The following is a 16,626-nucleotide window of genomic DNA, read 5'->3' on the forward strand; positions in this document are numbered from 1 at the left end:
CACCGAAATGCAACCGTATCTAGAACATGCGACTTACATCTGGCTGTGGGAGTTTCTGTTGCGAGATTACGTTGATCTTTTGCTGATTATCTAAATGTACGACAGCCACTGAGCGTTCATCACTTTTGTTGATTTTATCATAAAAGAATTGGTCACACACAGACGGCTGCGTTGTCAACCAGGCTGATGAGGTGGTACGTGTACAACGAGGTACGATGTACCGTTGGAGGTACGACCTACCTGACCAGTACCTGGCATCACACAGCCAACCGTACCACCACATTTCTCAGTCTCCTCTGCCTGGCGTGGTGGCAGCCTTCCTAGTCACACAGTCATATATCAGTCACCATGACGGTGTACACCACCGCCAGGAGCACTGTCGCGTATGTCCGGGTCTGGGTTAGTCATGCCAGACCCAGAGTCAGAGGTCACCCTCGAGCACGACGGTATGGCACTTCAATAGACGGTACGGACCTTTGTGCAAGACAACACCCATTGAAAAGACGGTACGGTCTTTGTTCAAGACAGTGCGGCCCTCGAACACAATGGTACGGCCAATAAGCAAGACAGTGCGTCTCTTCAGCACGACGACATAACCCTTAAGCACGATTGTGCGACTCCTGTGGTGATGGTTTACAACTGAACCATTGGATAAGACCATCACAGCTCAAAGTCATACATTTATTTTCAATGCTTAATTCCTTTAGGGTTGATGAATTTCGTCGTGTTTATTTATTGTGCTTCAAAATTCAGTATGTACATATTTTTATTGGGATAATGAATTTGTTACTTTGTTCCAAATAGACCTAAGCAACAAGGACGAGTAAATTTAAGAAAATGTGGTGGTTCCGCGGTCCCTAGGTTATTCGTTGCATGTGGTGGGTGCTGGCTTTGCGGACTCTGGGTGATCCACTGCTTTTGGTGGGTGTTGTTGGTTGTTAGCTTCGTGGTCTCTGAGTGACCCTCGTCTCGGTGGGTAGGAGAGTGTTGCTCCCGCGGTCTCTGGGTGACCCACTGCTTATGGTGGGTGAGAGTGTTGGCCCAGCGGTCTCTGAGTAATCCATTGCTCTTGGTGAGGTGGAAGGGTATTGGCCCCGCGGTCTCTGGGAGTTCTAATTGTAATTAAACTGACTCTCCAATAGCTGGATCCAGCACCGTGTTAGTTCTCCTGACTCAACATAGAGACGTGGACGAGAATGACATCTTTAAACAAGAGGGACCGAACATAAACTCACCTTGTGGAATATATCAAGAAAAGGGATCAGCAATGAAAGTGGATCCATCCCGCCCAACCTCGTCCTGTGCCTAATTAAGTTGGGCTAATATTGGTGTTAAGAAAACCATGAAAGCAGGTGCATTAATCAAACCAGTATGGCAGCTCTAATTTGGACGCGTCCAGCACCAACTCCGCAGAGGAAAGAGATGCAAAACGGTCGAGGACTGCCACTAGAAAAATCTTAAGAGCCTCGTAAAATTCAGCGCGCGAGACTCGTTAAATTCCAGCTGGCAACTCTGCCCGTAGCCCAAAGGTTGCCAAGTTGGCAAGGAAAGCTACACCAAAAGTGCGGCAGCCAACCTAGATATTTTGCTTTACTTAATTACCTGTTAGATTTATCTTACGGCACGGATTTTTCTCCCATTACTTTGCCCTACTAACAAACATTGGACAAGCCTCTCTACCACACGTTCCCTGTCCAATGCATTTATTGGAGGTGTTCTGCCATAAGGGTGTGACGCCAAAGGTGTAATGCTTGAGGAAAGTCTTGTTCAGGAGAGCTAAGAAAGAGCTGAGCTTCCTCTTTGGCGCGCGAATATGTTTAAGTAAGTTTGGGGATGGATGTGGGGATAGGTTTTGTGCCAGGATAGGGAAAAGGCTATTGTAAGAGCTAGATGATAAGGCAGACTTAAGTCTGGTAATTTAGCCGGGTATAGCGGTGGTTCCCGTTCATTGCTACGTAAGAGCCTTAAGATGGTCCCATTCTTAGTATGTAAAAAGGAATATACTCATTTTCATGTTTAGAATATTGGTTAAATATCATATATTTCCCTATGTCTGGTAAAGTTTTTAGATTAAATATGCTAAGAAAGTTGGAGGAGGGAGGTTAGTGGGTCATTACTCGGAAAGGTTGGCATCCCTGGGCTAGCGAGGTGGGTTTTCCAGAACTAAGCTTTGAAGGCCTACGTAGTCTGTGGTCTACTTGAAAACTACATACGTCTGTGGTCTACTTGAGAACTGCATGCGTCAGTGGTCTACTTGAGAACTACTGACTGTTTAACCCGTAGAATCTGGAAGAGTCGTATCTTAGAACTATGTAGGGACGGATTCTAGGCTTAACCATTCTATTCTAAATCAAGCGGAGCTCAAACCTTTTTTGTTTTTTTTTATATCAGAGAGTAATAATGAGTGATATTGTTAAAGTTAGTCCATATATTTTCCTGAGTACTTTATATAGCCCAAAGTTTTGCAATGAAATATTGTCTTGCCATCTTGTACATTTTTACACCAAGATGAAGAGGTGACTTAGTCCTTCTTCAGGCGGGTCTTGAGCTAAGCAAGCCCAACCCGAGTGTCTTGATACCACGCCTTGGTGCAGGTCCTGATAGCAGGACATAAAGTTATGAATATCTTTCTTGAATATTGACTGGATGGACGGGATTTGGGAGTTGAAGAGCGAGGAAAGCAGAGAGGGAGGAGGGGTATAGTTGGAAGGAGTGTGGTGTGCAAGGGAAGGTCAGGGAAGTGGGGAAAATGTGGCACGAACTTAGGCTCAATCGAGGAGCTACATCTTTAAGCAGTCAGTTGATTAAAACAAGACAGTAGCCTCAGAACCTGACCGTCACGCTCATGGGAGAGCCTTATATTCTGTCTGGCATATTTATCTGTTTATCTATAATTGCCCAAGGTTCCCATTTTTAGAAATCTATAAATTTAATGAACTATTTGCGTCTTGAGGGCTAATTAGTTTGGTGAATTTGCTTCGGGTTTTCATTGGATGGTGTGACCTTTTGACCTTAACCTTGAAGACGACCAGGTCATAGGTCACGCTCATATCCAACAATTGTATACTCGTACTCCAAGAGTTTTTTTTTTTTTTTTCTTAATTGGGAAGTGAATGCAACGTCATATTTTTTCCTTTATCTTCACGGTAATGTTAATAGCAGGGAAATATAGTAGGCATACGACAACACGGGAGGAAACTGTTGCTGGTGCAGAAGCTTGACACACAATATTCAACACCTGTAAAATCGGGGGGGGGGGGGGGGGACTCCCTCATCGGATCACTTTGATAAGAAAAATTCTGAAAGAAATTATTGCTCTTAGTTAATGAATGCGCAGTGTACTAGTTCTTTGTCCTTCCTATTTCAAAAGCAACTGATGAAGTGGGTTGCCGTGTACTGATCACATAAGAAAGTTTAAACCACAGCTTTGAACAAGAACGTTTGGTCAAGTAACGTAACTCGTAGGTCAGATGGGCGAAGGTTTTAGAAGACAGATGTTGAAGAACCTACGATACACTTCAGGGTTACAGGCCTCTGTTGACTCTTCGCTCAGGATACGGTGCTCATTTCTGTAATTCATGGATCTTCATTTAAGATTATAAAAGTTTAATGTTGGCAGTGTTTCAGACCCGGATGGTAGGAGTAATCTTTGCCACATCTGGTGTATGACGAGGTAGAGTCTTGGGTTTTGCATATGAGGCTAACAGCTCCTTCAGTTATCCTGTTTTGTGTAGATTTTTTCATGTCTTTATTTCTTTTACTTCTAACCCTTTTCCTCTCTTGTTATTCTTCATTCCTTTTCAGTCTGCATGTCCCTGATTTTTTTTTCTTCGGCCATTTCCATGAATTTCGCTGAAAATACGTTCACACTAATGAATTCCTGGAAGTCAAACTTAAGCCGGTGTCCACATCTCGGGTTGGCTGGGGTAAAGTTGGCAGGAGACGCCGGGCCAAGTAATATTGGAGCCTAGCCACTAACGTGAACCCCCGTACCGTTGGTCCGCTCTGCTTACCTCAGCCTCATAGTTCTTAAGATAACTTTTACCCCTTGAGCACAATGGGACGACCTGTGAGCACAATAGTACGACCTTCAGGCACGACGATACATACTTGAGGGTCGTATTGTCTTGCTCAGGGGTTAAAACTTACCAACCTTTGTGGCGGCGGCAATATACTTTTTCCTTATCCCAGTAACGTCAACATTGAGGCTTCAGCCAGTCAGCGCGACGCAAGGTTCACCAATCAGAATCTCATGTTCTCGTTATCCTCAAATTGACATTTGTTTCACTTGTGTGTGTGTGTGTGTGTGTATATATATATATATATATATATATATATATATATATATATATATATATATATATATATATATATATACTAGAAATTCTCCAGAATTATATCAAAACATATCAACTCTTACCACAGTGCCCAACGAGACAAAGAAAGAAATCTAGGCATCGACCAGCAAATTTTGGAAATCTGTACAAATCCTTAACAACACGATTTCTGTACAGTATAACCCTAAAATCATTTTCCAGTTTTATGAATGACATAACCACACAGTCGTATGCAAACACTTGGCCTTCCTCCATGAGGAAACAAGTCCGGTATCAACAAACCAGAAAGCGAAAGCAACTCTGGTCAACAGCATCGTACGCTTAGGCCAAGACAAACAAAAGTTCCTGGTTGGCAGTTTTTGCACCGTACGGCTGAGTTAATTACCTAACACTATTATCCCGGAAGGTAGGAAAAATTATATATATATATATATATATATATATATATATATATATATATATATATATATATATATATATATTGGTTGTGGTTTCCGAACTCTTTGATCAGTTACTTGTATAAAGAATATATATAATAATCTTGGGCTTTTGGTTTAGAATTTGCACAAACCATTTTTTTTTATCTAACAGTCGCCCAAACCACGTCGTTCAATAACAACTGTATATCGTGTTCCTCTTTAGTTAGGAATGAGGTTAAACTAGTCAGTTTGTGTTCATCAGCCCCTGCCACCTGTATGGTCGACCCTTCTGTAAACTGTCTGGCTCTCCAGATGAATCTGGTTGCCTGCGACATTGTGTAGTGATCATGCCTACACCTAGGGCTTGGGAGATCCTTGAACACACGGGGGACGCGGGTGAGGGAATCTACCCTGAGAGACCTTGCCTGTGGTAAAGAAAAATATTCCCAGTCCAGATTTGGGGAACAACTGACGAAAAGTGATATGGCGTCTCCACGAACTGAAACATATGCACTTAGAAAGTAGGTTGTAAAGTAAAGAAGAACCATGATTAAAAGAACCCTTCAAAGTTCTGTCGACACTTTTCCAGGGAGAGGCAGGACTGCCTTCACCCGAGTTAGAATTACTAATATCATTAGTGCATGTGAGAGGAAGACAAAGGCTGGAAATCCTCCAGCCATAGTGAGTTATTCGGGTGTTATGGTGTCAGGATCTATCTAAAGTAGGATGCAGTATTATGTACCGACCTTAGAGCTAACCAACGGTGATGTGATCCAGAGAGAGAGAGAGACAGAGAGAGAGAGAGAGAGAGAGAGAGAGAGAGAGAGAGGGAGGGAGGGGGAATGTGTTTGTCTCGTGCTGTTAGATGTACTGACTCTTGAGTTGCACCAAGGGAAGCGCTCGCTGCAAGTGATGACCCAGTGACTCTTATAACAGTAGAAGTGAGACACATGTGATGATGGGCATGACCACGTTAGCTGAGGAGGGATGTGCAGTACATGGCAGCCAAAATTCTAAGGACCCTATCACAACGGTATGACTCCCTGGTCTTTGACCTGCTAATATTGGGTTCGAAGGCCGGGATATTGTATCTAAGGGTACTTTTGTCGTGTTCAAAAGTCGTACCATCGTGCTCAAGTGTCGTAACGTTGTGCTCAAGTGTCGCACCATCGTACTAAGGGTCATACTATCGTGCTCGAGTTGTACTGTCATGTTCAAGAGTCACACCATCGTGTTCAATAGTCGTACCGTCGTGCTGAAGAGTCGTACCGTCGCACCGTCAGTTAATCTTATGAAATAATGAACTGAATTTATGTTCATTACTAACTTAAAGATATGTCTTTCCGAATCACTTTTCGGTCACTGTTAATTCCTAAAAAAGTATTTTTTTTTTTTTATAGGAGTGTACATCAGAGGCAAGACGTAAGGAAACAGACAGAACCTGTCATTCCCAATAGGAAAAGAATCGCTGAAAAATTACTTCTGTAGCTTTTGAGATTTTCTTAAATCTTTTTCTCTTTGACGTTATTGTATTAGTGTCGTTGCGATTTCCTTTTGTCTTTCCTCTCTCGTCTCGCGTCCTATACCGTGACGTAATGGGTAATCGAGGCCCGACGACAGGAAAGCGATGAAGATCCGTTCGGTTCTTTCTCGCGTGGGACCAAATGAGTTAACCTACTGGCTGGAGAAGGGGCCAGGAACAGCACCCCTACAGCCTATCAAGTCCCATGCACTCTGCTGCGAATTGAAGAAAATAGTAGAGGAAAATATTGTGAAGAAGAAGATAAGGAAATAAATGGAAGAATTAATCACTGGGGATTGAATAGTATAGGACATTGTATCTTGGATATTGATGGAGTTAAGATGGAGGCGGAAGAAACAGAGAATCAGTGATAATTTGTCTGTGGCTCAGATGGTGGCGTGATGACCCACCTGGGTTCAAAGTGGTCAACAAAGACGTTCATGAGTTTGTAGTGAAAGTAGGACACCACTTCGAACATTATTTAGAAATATGATACGTCAGATAATGATAGGCGTATGATAGGAACGTCTCGCTGCGTCTAGGAAAAAAAGAAAAAAAAGCTTTTGTGTTCATTTGTTTCCCTAGTGACGCTCTGTTTGTGGGTTGATTCATCAACCGTACGGGAGTGAAGTTGTCGCCATCCTGGAGAGACCTCCAGACAAAAGGAGTCACCGGTATATTTCTGTGCACGATAAGCTTCGGTAATTTCGTTCGGTTGGCTCGTTTTAAGTTAGTAATTATGGGAAACGCGACCTAATTAGCTTATTTTGCACACGGGGGGGAAGTAAAATTCCATATTTTTTTCACCCCGGACATCCAGGAAAATGCTTGTAGGAATCTCGATAATTGCAGCGACTTTTTTTCCCTCTAGTAGAAGCCGACGAATACAGAAAGTGATGGGAGGAAAGTGTGTATATGATTAGCACCACTTCTCGTCCAGTGTGGATGTTATGACACCCACAGTTTACAGGAGGAAGGTAACAGGACATTATAGATTATTGATGGCATTATCAACGTCTGGCCTGAGCGAGGCAAAGCCTTGGGGGTGTGTGTGATAGGGGCGAGTCCCAGCTGCCTCCGGTGACGGACGGGTGGACGGGATGATGAACAACCCAACGGGTTATCCCTTCCCGGGGGTGTTCAGCGGCCCCGGGACCGTGCACTATGAATGTACTTCAGGTATTGGGGTACTGTAATCCTGTCTCGTATGTACAGCTCGGCTTGCTGCTGCTTGCTGCACTCCTAACAACGAGTGTAACCAGCAGTTCAATCACCTCATGTTATGGTCCGCTGATACTTCGTGCGATGTTGATGATGAAGATGATAAATCCAACACTTTTTACTTTAAAACTGCCGCTGCAGATATTACTTATATGACTCGTATTTTATTTCGTTTGACGGTGTATGAAATCTGTTATGAACAGTCTTTTGACTGTGGTGCCGTGCGCTCAGGATGACTTAGCTTATCTCTCTCTCTCTCTCTCTCTCTCTCTCTCTCTCTCTCTCTCTCTCTCTCTCTCTCTCTCTCTCTCTCTCACTAACAACGTAGGGTTAGTTTACGTCAGGGTCGGGTACAGATCATCCTGTTGTCACCCCCAGATTCGCATGAGAACGAGGGCGTCATCCGACATAGGGAGGTTGGGAGGCTACCTCACCCAGGAGGGTCCACCCCGGGTACTTGAAACACAAGCATTCATTTGTAAACTTTCTCTCACGATGATCTGACGTATGGTTGTCGTTCCCACTTCAGAGGTCGATCTGGTTTGGTTATTTTACTTTGTGGGTGTCGTAATACCATACCTCTTGGACCTGTATGCAGGTATTTGTCTCCAGAGGTACACACATGTTTAGAGATATCATGATAGATATATGCCAACTCTTATTAGAGATGTTACCGTAGATGTTATTCCTATGATTATGGATAACGTAGATAACAATTTTAGACAAATTAATATACATTTGAAGGACATCACCAAGTTGTAAACTTTTCAGTGTGCTCTGCTAGCATTAGGGCCCATGTACCTGGCCAGGGGCACACCAGAGTACAGCAACACCACCTACCTTTTATAGCTACAGCCATACACTGTATAGCTACAATCTTGCACTGTATGGCAAGAGCCCTTCGCCGTACAGATACAGCCGTATGTTGTTTAGCTACTGCCGTACACTCTACAGCCATAGCTGTACACTGTACAGCTACAGTCTTACCGTGAACAACGACAGCCGTACACTGTACAGCTACAGCCGTGCAACGTGCTTGGAGCAATACACGGGCAGAGTGGAGAACCATTTGTAATACACAAGTGTCCTGCTTAGGGAAACTCTGTAGGGAAATTTCAATAGGACCTGAGCCCCAGGTCTAGGGCTTCTCCGTGAAGAAGGACCCCATTTGGACGGCCCCTCCATATATATCTCGTGGACATCGGAGCTGCTTCCGCTCTTCCCTCCATTCTGAATACGTATCCCTGGCTTCCTCCCACTTGCAGAAGACAGGTTTTGCCCTAAAACATTTTGCTGTTTGTTTTACCGGAATATTGAATCAAGGCTCCACTCTGGCTGCGGTGCCGGGCTCCACTCTGGCTATGGTGCTGGGCTTCACCCTGGCTCTAGCTTAAGGCTTCACTCCGATAGTAGGAGCTCAAGGCTCCACTTGCTATGTGAAGGTTTCACTATGGTTAAGATTCATGCTTGCACACTGGCTGTGCATCAAAGCTCCACTGTGCCTGTTGCTCAAAAGTCCACTCTGGCTAGGGCTGTTGGTTCCAATCTGGCTGTGATTTAAGGTTCCACTCTGGTTTTAATTCATGGCTTACTTCTGGCTGTGACACAAGGCTTAACTAGCTGTGGCTTAGGCTTCCCTCTGGCTGTATTTCAGGGCTTCACTTTGGCTGTGACACAAGGTTCCTCTTTGGCTACAGTTCAAGACTCTGCTCTGGCTATAGCTCAAGGCTCCACTCTAGCTGTGGCCCAAGGCTCCACTCTGGCTATGAGTGAAAGGTCCACTCTGGCTGTGGCTTAAGGCTTCATTCAGGCTGTGTCTGAAGGCTCCACTCTGGCTCTGGCTTATGTTCCACCTCGGTTGTGACTGAAGGCTCTAGCTTGCTTTTAGTTCAAGGCTTCACTTGCTTGGACTCAAGGCTCCACTCTTATCTATGGCTCAAGGTTCCATTCTGTTTGTGATTAAAGGCTCCAGTGTATCTTGTCTTTCTTTTCTGTATTGAGATTAATTTCTATTTTTTTTTTTTTCGTCATAAATTGGTCTGTAGTGAACGCAATTAGACGTACTAGGTACGTGGCTGGCTAAAACGCAATAGTTTCAACAAAGACTGCAAAGGTGTACCAAGGTGTACGGAATTGGTTCGCAAGACGATCTGCCTATCTAAATAGTGCCAGTTATTGTGTACCAGTACTTCATTTTGTAACAAACACATCAACAACGTTCTACAACAAAAGCAACAACAGCTCCAATAACAGAAAAAAATAAAATTTCGACCGAACTCGGAAGAACCGGTGGCTTGCTTACCAAGGGCGGGGCATCCCGCTATGGATGGACCAATCACAGCGCAGGAAATTTGATGACAGTCGCCAGAATCAAATATAAGCAACTATTCCGCCACATAAATATACATATGTTCAGTATATAGGTTTAGTAGAGGCATATCATCTCTCCCTGACGTTATATAACTAGACAACGACTGTGGCAGCAGTGGCAGCCTAGCCTCTCTACCATCTAGCTACATTGCTTGTTAATATTAGTTTGTTGGTAAAGTCTACTTGCACCTAGTTTATTGATGTTTGTGTATCCTCATTCTTGCACTGAGATATACACAGACTGCCTGTTTTAAATGCAGATGGACAACAGATGTAAACAACGGACTGGTGTTCGTTAGCCTAGTCACAAATGTTTCCGAATAATGTTAGACATTTTGCAGTCTTGGCATAGGAATGGCTGTACACAGACCCATGGATAGGACAAACAAACCGGGGCAAATCAGTAAAGAGCAAAACAATAAAATGTACGTGAAAACATTTTGCAGAGGTTATCATTTCCTATCTTTCACACACATGCAGCCTAGCTCCCTCACCGAATCGGCCCTTGGGAACCGTAAAATGCCAACCCTTCCCCAGGCCCTGCGTCAGCTCTCGGCGACTCCGGTCCTGAATTACCGTGAACACCTGAAGAAAGTGTACAGGTTTTTTTTTTTTTCCGATTGGTGAAGTTTACACTGACAGGCTGGCAGTTCGATAGGGCAAAGCCCAAATTAACCTCTGGAAGTGATTTAAGTGATACCTATTACCTCCTAGGATTTGCTTCACCTTTCTTTTTTTTCCCCGTCCCTCGAGTGAGGGATATTTTTTTTATATTCAATATTATCCCACGTTAATTCCTTTTCAAGTTAGATGGTATTCCCGAAATAGTAAGCGATTGATCGCAACGAAAACGTGTGATTTGTCTTACGCATGAGCATTGATGACTGGCTCACTTTGCAACGCGTTACTCGTTTACATCAGCAATGTCTGCCAAAAACAGACTTCAAGTTGTCTCGGTCGCCACCGATCGTACACATACATAAAGATCTATCAGTGTGGCCGTCTCTGGCTGTCTTGATATCACCAGATATTTTGAAGCCACTGCACTGATATATATATATATATATAAAAAAAAAAATATATATATATATATATATATATATATATATTATATTATTTTGCTTTGTCGCTGTCTCCCGCGTTTGCGAGGTAGCTCAAGGAAACAGACGAAAGAAATGGCCCAACCCACCCCCATACACATGTATATACATACACGTCCACACGCGCAAATATACATACCTACACAGCTTTCCATGGTTTACCCCAGACGCTTCACATGCCCTGATTCAATCCACTGACAGCACGTCAACCCCGGTATACCACATCGATCCAATTCACTATTCCTTGCCCGCCTTTCACCCCCCTGCATGTTCAGGCCCCGATCACTCAAAATCTTTTCCACTCCATCTTTCCACCTCCAATTTGGTCTCCCACTTCTCCTCGTTCCCTCCACCTCCGACACATATATCCTCTTGGTCAATCTTTCCTCACTCATTCTCTCCATGTGCCCAAACCATTTCAAAACACCCTCTTCTGCTCTCTCAACCACGCTCTTTTTATTTCCACACATCTCTCTTACTCTTACATTACTTACTCGATCAAACCACCTCACACCACACATTGTCCTCAAACATCTCATTTCCAGCACATCCACCCTCCTGCGCACAACTCTATCCATAGCCCACGCCTCGCAACCATACAACATTGTTGGAACCACTATTCCTTCTAACATACCCATTTTTGCTTTCGGAGATAATGTTCTCGACTGCCACACATTCTTCAAGGCTCCCAGGATTTTCGCCCCCTTCCCCACCCTATGATTCACTTATATATATATATATATATATATATATATATATATATATATATATATATATATATATATATATATATATATATATATCTCCCTGGGGATAGGGGATTAAGAATACTTCCCACTTATTCCCTGCGTGTCGTAGAAGGAGACTGAAAGGGGAGGGAGCGGGGGGCTGGAAATCCTCCCCTCTCGTTTTTTTTTTTTTTTTTAATTTTCCAAAAGAAGGAACAGAGGGGGCCAGGTGAGGATATTCCAAAAAAGGCCCAGTCCTCTGTTCTTAACGCTACCTCGCTAACGCGGGAAATGGCGAATAGTTTAAAAGAAAGAAATATATATATATATATATATATATATATATATATATATATATATATATATATATATGTATATTCTGTACAGTCATTTCTATCCATATGAGGCTCCTTCAGCACTCAGGAAGCTGGCAGCGTCCACTGGTTGGGACCACAAGTCACGAAGAATAGACGCTAGTAATGCGTGTCCGGCTATGTGCAGAAAGTGCACTGCAGTTTAGTTGCAAGTGTTCTGTGTCGTCTTTATGGTATTTGCATCGTGGTCGCTGAAGGATCTTGGGATATGTTGAAACTGTGCTTTGTAGTGCTGGGTGATATGTATATATATGTGTGTGTGTGTGTGTGAAAGATGCTATATCATGGACTGTAGTTGTGTTTGTAGATTTATAGCGGAACATAATCTTCCTTTTATAGTCCCTGATTTATGAGATAAAAGGTGTTTTTGATACAAAGCTTACTGAACATATTAGTCTTTGATCACGGTCACTTTGCTACAAAGTGGATTTGATAATGAAGATGTAGTACTGATACACATCAAAACTTTATTGTTGGTATCAAATTATTTTGCGTGATATTCAGTATTCATGTTGGATCTAATTGCCTCGCTATCCTCAGGTAAGTTGCTGCTGTTTTGTTAGGGAAAGAGGCGAACAGATTGTTCTTCATTTCTCAAAAGATAAACAACGAAAATGCAACACACGTTGGGGTGGGAGAGCGACATGGCTGACACATAAACTGTATCTACTGAAAGACTAGATATGTGGTTGACAGTTAGGCTTGTTTATCATAGTTCTAAAGGCTATTTATAGTATGGATATGATCTAAGACTCAAGAAATTCATGAGTATCAGCTTCATATTATGACTTTCCGTTTCTCGTAAAATCGTAGCTGTTGGAAATATTGTAGACATTATTATTATTCTTGTTTCCATTGTGAACGAAATTGTCAGTAGTATGTGTGGGAAGCTGTGGTTGGATCTTATGAGAATTTGAATGAAATTTAGTTTTTAATGTTAATGTTTGCGGTGGAACAGTTGTAAGTCACTGCACTCAAAGTGAGACGCGGGTTCGACCCCTTTTCGCTATGCAGGGTTGGCGGGGATTTAATCGCTTTGGTAAGATCGGTGGAACGGCGATTTGGTGACGTTATGGTTAACCAAATCCTTCTCGGAGGTGGGAGGAGGCCACCCTTGGAAAGCTGGGTGACGACGGTATAAAGGTTGGCTTCAACTACCAACGTCCTCCTGGTGCATTGCCATGTCTCTCTGCTTACGATGTGCATCTCCTCTACATATAGATTCAAGGATCGACATCAGGAACAATAAGCACTATGTCTACCATGAGGAATGGCATTAAAGCAAGATAAAGGAATTAGCTCTTTAGGAGAATTAAAGACGACATCCGGAACAGTAATGGGGTAGCCGTTTGGGTAATTAAAGGGAGGTGATGTGGGCAAGGCTGGAGGGAGTGAGTGCTCGCCAAGTGGGTGGGGCAAGGTGGTATGTGCCTCGATCACCCACCTTCCCTATCCCCCCCTCCCCCTCCACAGGGTTGGGTCATATGAATAAGATAAGAGAGGAAGTAGGACGCGGCAGCCACCATGACGAGATAAAGAGATACAAGGGAAACATACGAGCAATGCTGCTGGCCTCCAAGCCGCGCAGGCTTGGGATGTAGGTCGCATTCAAGCTGCAGCTTTTGAGCCCAGCCGCAGCCACCCGCGGCGCCACCTGGTGACGTCAGCAAGAGACGCGGTCACATCAGCAGATAAGTAACTCATGGGCCAAGATAAGCGTGTTCAAAAATAATTGATAAACACTTATTTCAACTTATTTTTTTTTTTCAGAATGGTGGCTAGAGCCCTTCTTGCCGAGAATGATTATAATGAATTAAGAATATCTAGGAAATGTCCGTTTCATTATATTCTATTTTCTCCTTTGCAGGTGTTTTGCTCCAGGACCACATTTCTTAGGGGGCCCCATTAGTCGGGACCACAGTGAGTCAAGGAGTGTGACGATGTGGTTGTGGGCGTCACTAGGCCGATGTGTTTAAATGTGGAAGTTTGTTAATGGTGTCGGCAGTCTGCTGTCGGGGATTTCTTTCGTGTTTTGAATGGCGTTGAGAATGAAGAATTGGGGTAACTCTTGCTGGGGTGGATGTTGTGTGGGACTTTCATGATAGCCCTATTAAGGGGTGTATTTACATATGTATGAGTGATATATTAACTGTGTTTCGCTTGTGCGTTCTTAGGACCGTGAGATGTGCTTGCGTTAGGTCTAGAAGCGCTGCGCGAGTGAAAGGAGGCTAGGATTAGAGGAGCTAGTTTTCTGCATCGGATGCTCTGCTTCGTGGGTTAAGGTAAACTTCGCCCGAAGCCAAGTTGTAAATCGTTTACTGATGGGCGATTCTGTAAATGATTTACAATCACATCTTGGAAGATGGTTCTCATAAGTTCGCCTCCTACGGATGTCAGGCCAACTGGCCGGGTATTTCTCGTCAGGAACTTTTGACCAATGTTTTTTTTTTTTTAATATTGGTGTTACATTGGTAATTTTTCTATCGTTTATAACTGTTCCTGTAATGTATGACTTACTGACAGAATCTATCAAGGGCTTAAGTACCTTATTTTTATCGTCTTCTGTTCTTGGATAAAACTCAAAGAGGATCTGTCAGTTTATTTGCTTCAACTCCATTTAATGCTTATTATCACATGTTGATCACATATCCGTATGATGCGAAATGTCTTCTTCCATAAACACTGGGTCCGGACCTTCGAGAAATGCGTTCGCCATGAATTCATTGTCTTCAACTATGTCATCCCTCTCCATATTTAGTTTTAAACCACTCAACTTGTTGGTAACTTTCCTACTTACTTACACTTTGAGGTTTCCTTTGCTATTTTCAGCAGTATAGAAAATAATATTAATATTTTCCTCGCAGTTTTACATAATCTTGATTATTGCTTATGTTGTAGTATTTTGTGTGTTACTCTCTCGAACAGAAAGTTTTTCACTTCAATGTTCCACTATTTTGTCTTGGTACTAGAGAATGATCGTCGTTTTTTTGCACATAGTCATGTGTTCCACCCACACACGAATAGATTTCCCATACAAGACGAACAGAAAAAGAAAATATAACCGAAAAGCAATTGGATACAAAGAAAAATTATTGCACAAATTTTTTCAACACCTTGAGCTGATCTGTAGTTCAGACACTGACGCCACACATTAAAACGTCTCACTTACCTACTCTGGACCGACCTTACGGGATGATAGAACAAACACAAGTTATGGCAACACAGACTTAACCCCACTGTAGTTTTTCCGTGTTCTTTTTTTTTCTAGGTTCCTCTCGAACACGTCAGACCGTCCTCTGGATAATCTTCACACGACCCCTTTCTCCACCGGATGATACGTACATGTCTCCATATGAGCCCTTGAGCCATACACGCACCCACACAGCCGTCCTTAAGAGGACATCATGTCTCCCAACACACACCGAGACGTCCCCACGAGAAATACACAGGTCTCTTTACACCCGCAGACGTCCGCTGGAAGACATCAGATCATTACACACACACACACACACACCTTACAGTTAGCGGGGTAATGTTGACTAGCAGGTGGAAGCTCATTAAGCTAGTACTACTGTAACCACTACGTCGCTCACACCCAAATGTAACAACCCTTGTTTTACCCAGGTGTCTACTAGGCGCCTTCCCATCCCCCCTGTCTCGCTTCACGTCTCAAGGATGTGAGGATTACGCTGGACAGCTAGTCCTCTGGTGCCTGGATCGTGTGCCCCAGGTACACTGGTCCCTTAGTGTACTCTGGCCTCATTCCTCCCTCGTCTACACACTGTATCACTCACCTTCACCCATCCGCCAATCACGTAACTGTCTTGTGATCCATCTCGTCCAATCACTTGACTGCCCTTGGCTGTAGAGTCGGTAGTTTAACCACCTTTTTAGCTTGTTTCGTCATATCAGTGGAAAAAATGAAAGAAATCTGTGAATAGATTTAGCACAATTGACGAAAGTAATGCCACGTAATGGTGCCATTTTAGTGAACTCGTTACATAATATTTCTAGAAGCACTAATACATGATTGACTAGTGAATAAGTCATTGATTACAGTGCAGGACTTAGTGCATCATGCTGTTATTTCCGTAGAATCAGGTTCGTGCACGGGCATAAAGACGGATGAGAGAGGGAAAGAGCAACTTAGTCGTGAGAGCACGTACTGTATGTTCCCTCTGCTGCTGTGAATGTCTTGCTGAAGCGTTGTTCACCAGTGGTTTTCATTCGCGACGTCACAGTGCCAAGATCATGACAATCTACGAGTGTGAAATGGGCATTTTTTTTCCCCCACGACTAAGGTGTTGACCAGCATCACGAGCCGTGATAAAAGCCACATCGCAAGTAATTTGTCGGTGATCACTTGTTCCGAACTTTCCCTCAATCGCAAGATTAGGAGACCGTCCGTCCACTGCAATCAGAACTGAGCTAATATGTTCACATCGCGTGAAGGTGGTTCAGACGATTGTACTTGCTCGTCTACCCACTTTCCCATCCCGTCGCAACCCCCTGCCTACCACACGTCCCGCTGATCAACAACACACCCCCACCTCCT

At 43.5% G+C, this 16,626-nt stretch overlaps 1 protein-coding gene across 1 annotated transcript in view; it reads left to right on the plus strand.

Annotated features, from left to right (window-relative positions):
• LOC139749848 (solute carrier family 4 member 11-like) overlaps window positions 1-16,626 on the plus strand; it is an 898,465-nt gene that overhangs the window by 758,009 nt on the left and 123,830 nt on the right. The gene's annotated exons all lie outside the window — the stretch shown is intronic.

Source organism: Panulirus ornatus, chromosome 8 (genome assembly GCF_036320965.1).
Source record: "Panulirus ornatus isolate Po-2019 chromosome 8, ASM3632096v1, whole genome shotgun sequence".
Classification (NCBI taxonomy): domain Eukaryota; kingdom Metazoa; phylum Arthropoda; class Malacostraca; order Decapoda; family Palinuridae; genus Panulirus; species Panulirus ornatus.